We start from the raw sequence: 6,000 nt of genomic DNA on the forward strand, positions 1-6,000 counted from the left end.
GTAAAAGCTTCTGCATTATACCTGTTTATGAGTGTCAACTGCCAATATCCACCTGCTTCCCCCTCCTACAGTGCCTTCAGATACCTGTTTTGTTGTGTAGGTAGACCTTGCAGGCAGAGTACATGGTAACTGAAATCTGTGAATTTTGTAACCAGGCTCTCCCTTTTAATAGGAACTGCTACTACAGAGCCCTGGAAAGCAAGAACATGGTTCTGATATGTGGGGTTTTGGTAACAGGTATTATGCAATGTGAGGACTATCTGTATTTATATTTTGTTCAGAGTCTATGTAATTGTTTTCTAGAGTTTGGTTGTTCTGGTTGGATCTTTCTTATCCTGACCAGAAGAGGAACTTGTCTTCTGATAGGTTTCTATCATGGTCTCATGTCTTTTTTCCTTCATAGAACTTTTCACAATTTATAATTATTTAATTTATGGCTCTTTACTTATTTATTTTCACACTGTGCTGTTAGAATTGTGTGACCAATCAGAGGTATCCATAGGTATGCATTGAATGAAGGAATGATGTCTTCCATGATGATAAAACTTAGATTGCAAAATGGTTTCAATTACAGTCAGGACACTTTATGGGACCACAACAGATAGACAGCAACACCATAGGAATCCAGATAAGATCTCCATGTGTGTTTAAGACCTAAGATAGGCCCTACTGCATATTGTAATAATAAGATCATCTGATCTCTACTTTTACCAGATATTTCCTTAATAGTGTCTAACTGGGAAAATGGGAAAGGCCAGGAAGTGTTAATAGTTTATAATGAAGCCAAGCATTTAACACATAGAGTTTTATGAGTCATTAAATGACTGAAAAGCTCTGTGTTTATAGTTTTTATAGCTGTGACAGATAACACTAGCACCATATTTACATTCGTTAGAGAATAGGTCTCAAGCTTGACGTTTTAGAGACCCTGGTTCTTTATATAAAACGTCTTTTGTAGTATCAATACTTGGCACAGAATTGATGCCCAACAAAGAGTTTCTTCCTTTTTGCCTCCCCATTTTCTTTCCCTTACCAAATCAAAGTGTTCTTTTCATTCAGTTCAGTTTACTTGTTTCCAAGCATTGCTTTGCAATCCTATATTTGAAAAAAGCTTAGTGAAGCCGAGGCAAGAAATATCCTTTGTGTATGACAAAGCAGTTTCTACAGCAAAATTTTATACAGAGTGGAACACACATTTACTGCAAAATGAGGAAGAACATATTATCTTTCATCTAGCTCTCCAGATTCACTTTGCTTGTACCCTGGTAAATGAAGAAACTTGGTTGAGATTTTAAAATGAATTTCTCAAGCGCTCCTTGACTGGGTGGAGGAGGGCTCCATGAATCAGGCATACCCCTCTTATATGATAGCTTCCCTGATAGCTCAGTTGGTAAAGAATCCACCTGCAATGCAGAAGACCCTGGTTCGATTCCTAGGTTGGGAAGATCCACTGGAGAAGGGATAGGCTACCCACTCTAGTATTCTTGGGTTTCCCTTGTGGCTCAGCTGGTAAAGAATCCACCTGCAATGCAGGAGTCCTGGGTTTGATCTCTGGGTTGGAAAAATCCCCTGGAGAAGACAAAGGCTACCCACTCCATTATTATGGCCTGGAGAATTCCGTGGACTGTATAGTCCATGGGGTCACAAAGAGTTGGACACGACTGAGTGACTTTCACTTTCACTTTCCTTTTATATGAAGTCTGTTCGAGCTGTTTCCTTCAGGAAGAGTCTCTTCTTGGTCACATATCTTCTACCAAGCATATGACATTAGGGAAGGTGACATCGTGAAATGTGATTAACTACAGACAAGAATTAGGACAGGTGACATCATGATATGTGATTAAATGGAAACAAGACAGATGTGGGATCTCGGTAGGTGGACGATATGAACGTTCTTGCCTACTGGATGTAGATACACAAACCTGTGTATCAGTGCTTCTCAAACTTTAATATGCGTAGGAATCACCTGTAAATCCTGTTAAAATGAAGACTCTAATGCAGAAGGTTTGGAGTAGAGTCTGAGCTTCTGCATTTCTAACAAGATCCCAGGGAACACCTATCTGGGGCTATGACTTTGACTAGTTAGATTACACTGCTGAGTTGCTGTGTCAACTGAAATGGGGCTTAGAATATTTTATTCTGTTCCCTCCTTTTTAAGATTATGTTGACTACAATCAGAATTCTTTAAGCTCCTTGGATAAAAAGGCTTAGTGTAAAGTAAATCTCAGACAATGTCACTCGCAACATCCCACAATTTTAGGTTTTCTCGGCAGTTGTTATTTCTGACATGCTGTTTAGAACACCTGACATGCCCAGTCATAAGTCGTATTGTTTTCTGTATGCTTAGTTACCATTCCAACCTCTTATTTCACAGATGAGGAGACTGAGGCTAGACTATTTACTTACAAGTTTCGAGCCTCTTTAACATGCAAAGAAAATAACATATGTTGATTTCAAAGCAGATCACAGTGTTATTTTACCTGCAAAAAATTATTAAATAGTGCTTTGATTGTGATTTTAACCAATGTTTATAAAATAGTTAGAATTGTTTTTTCACTGCATTGAACCACTGCATTACTTTGCTATTATATCAACATAGTGTATTCCAGAGAATTCTTTTGCCAGGAAGACTGACACTTCATGTTTTATTGGTAGTATTAAATGGGAACAATCACTTAAATGGTAAAAATTTTCCTTTGATCATAAACATTTAGCTTACTAAACTAATCTCTGCCAAATCAGAAGACATTGCTTATAATGTTCTAGCCAAGTATATGCATAATTAAATATAGAGATGTGATTAAATTCAGAATCTAACCAATATGTTTGAATATAAATTTAAAACATGAGAAATAATAGGAAATACCAGGTATCTTCAGTTTTCAACTGTGATGTTCAAGTTGAAACTGTAATATTTTATCTGCTTATATTTTCATTGAAGTTTTATTTAGAATGAAAATGAATTCACCCCTCTACTCTCATCTAGTTCTGCAGTTTCCACAGCACATCACTCATTTCCTCTCATATATCTGCTTATGCTTCAAATGAAAAGTCTCTGAAACTGAACTCATTTTCTTCTTCCTCTAAATGTTGAACTAAGTGGAAATATAAACCTCCTAACATTAAACTGGAATTGTCTTTGACTCTTTCTTCTCATTACCTCTATATATCATATCAGCCAGTTTCACTGATTCTTTCTTCCACATGCTTTTGTTACTCTGAGAATCTTCCTGACATCACCCTTGCTCAATCCATCATTAGCTCACACCTATTTTAGAAAACATCCCCTCTATTGATTTTTCTTCTTATAGCCTCACTCCCCTCTAATCCATCCGTGATTGTTAACACCAGATCATTCCTTTTAAAACCATTATTAGGCTCACTGTCACCTGAATCCCCATAATAGCCCTCCATTATCTATAAAATAAAATACAAATTCTTTAGCCCGGTTTTCCAGGCTCCTTGTAATCTGGGCTCCAATCTACCTTTCAAGTTTTACTTTATACTAATTCCAACAGAAGCCTTCTATTATTGTCAAATTGCTTGACTTTCTGTTACCCAAACGTGCCATATACTTTCCAGCCGTTATGTCTTTTCCCATTTACCTGGCCTTGTAGGCATATCATGCTCTCCTGTACCCATGGAGATAAATTTAAGTGAAGACTACAGAATTTTTGACTGGTAATAGGCATTAGAGTTAATGGAGATCAACCTCTCACCTATTCCACCATTTTAAGAAACTAAGAACCACAAAAATATAGGTTCGTATTAATATCTAATGAACACTATAGTAATCATTGCCTAGGTTGTTTATTTTGGAAATCATGTGGTTCGTTTCATACCTACCATAATGCCTACATTTTTAATAAATAATTCTGTAAAGACCAACAATCTACTAAATTTAACCATCATAAACTATCTCAAGGAGGTTCAGATTAAGCACAGTTTCCTACATGTTCTATGGACCAGCTAAAGACAAGTTCTAAACTGACTTTTCATTGAACCTAAGATTTTTCTGGTCCCCAAAAATAGGTGCTCACACTTTATGCCTTGCTAATATCAGGATGAGTCTGCTAAAAATTTAATAGCTCAACTTTTAGTAGCTTTAAAAAATTTCTCAATCTTTATAAGGGTGTATACATTGAGTGGGTGAGGGCAGAAGTTGGCTGATTATAAAAAACAAATCAATTTAGTGAAAAAATAAGGTTTTCAGTTGTGTCCAACTCTTTGCCACTGACGGACTGTAACCCTACAGGCTCCCCTGCCCATGGGATTCTCCAGGCAAGAATACTGGATTTGGGTGGCCATTTCCTTCCTCAGGGGATCTTCCTGACCCAGGGATCAAACCCACATCTCCTGCACTGCAGATAGATTCTTTACAGTCTGAGCTACTAGAGAATAGTCCTTAATAGGGGATGATAGTAAGAGAGAAGAATTATTCTCTATACTGAGGATAAATGGACTCTGCCACATACAAGTTAACGTTATTAAGATTGAGAATAAAACCATGTTGAGATAATCTCTTCTGGATAATTTCACTGGTCATACAATATTCTGTTAGGCATGTGCCACTACTTTAAAATGAGTCAGCTGCAGGTATTTCTGATGATTTTCTGTTACCTAAACTGAGCAGGGATATGATTTTACAGACTACCAACGTACTGTGATTTGAATTTTAAATACAAAATAATTGCACCTATTTGATAATAACTTAGTATGGTTTATGGCAGTAATATTTTTTAGTTGCAAAGTATAATAAAACAGTGTGTACATTTTCAAAAAAGAAAGCACACCAGTCCAAAGGCATCTTTAGCAAACTACCTCAGCAAGTAACAGCACAAGGCAGAACAAGATGTCACCTCCTCACCGACGTACTGGCGTGATGTCCACTCCAGAGCTTAGAATCAGGAAGGGAAAGTGGGGACAGGAGAGGAGTAAGAATATGAAATCGGTATTGCCTGGGTGAGTTTACTTGCAAATGACTGAGATTGCATATGCTATCACCAAGTCAAATGGTATCTCAACAGGAATGTAGCTTTAGGAAAGGATACTTTTATGCCCACTTGAATTCATGGTTTATGTTATGAGAAGTGGTGGTCCTCAGGCTGAAGTCTACCAACAGTAAGAAGCTACTCTGATCTTGCAGAGAATGTCCAGTCAGCTACTGCTGAGCAAGTTACAAAGTCAGTTATGCTATGGGTGATTCACTTGCTGTATAGGTGCATTGCAGTGATTGTCATTTAGTTTGGATCTAGAATTATATAATTAATGATTACTATGGTCACCATGCTAGCTTCAGCATTACGTGAACCAAGAACTTCCAGATGTCCAACCTGGAAGTTTAGAAAAGGCAGAGGAACCAGAGATCAAATTTCCAACATTTGCTGGATCGTAGAGAAAGGGATCCAAAAAAAAAAAAAAGAAAGCTTCTACCTCTGTTTCATTGACTATGCTAAAGCCTTTGACTGTGGGATCATAACAGACTGTGGAATGCTCTTAAAGAGATGGGACTATCCAACCGTCTTACCTGTCTCCTGAGAAACCTGTATGTGGGTCAAGAAGCAACAGTTAGAACCCTGTATGGAACAACTGACTGGTTCAGGATTGAGAAAGGAGTACAACAGGGCTGTCTGTTGTCACCCTGTTTATTTAACCTATACACTGAGTGCATCATGAGAAATGCTGGGCTGGGTGAGCTACGAGCTGGAATTAAGATAGACGGGAGGAAGAAACATCAACAATCTCAGATATATGAATGATACCACTCTAATAGCAGAAAGCAAAGAGGAACTAAAGAGTCTTTTGATGAGGGTGAAGGAGGAGAGTGAAAGAGCTGGCTTAAAACTAAATATTAAAAAAAAAAATTATGACATCTGGCCCCATTGCTTCATGGAAAATAGAAAGCTAAAAGGTGGAAATAGTGACAGATTTCCTCTTCTTGGGCTCTAAAATCACTGCTGCTATTGACTGCAGCCATGAAATCGGAAGACAATTGCTTCT

The sequence above is a fragment of the Bos javanicus genome, chromosome 24, assembly GCF_032452875.1.
Source record: "Bos javanicus breed banteng chromosome 24, ARS-OSU_banteng_1.0, whole genome shotgun sequence".
Taxonomy (NCBI): domain Eukaryota; kingdom Metazoa; phylum Chordata; class Mammalia; order Artiodactyla; family Bovidae; genus Bos; species Bos javanicus.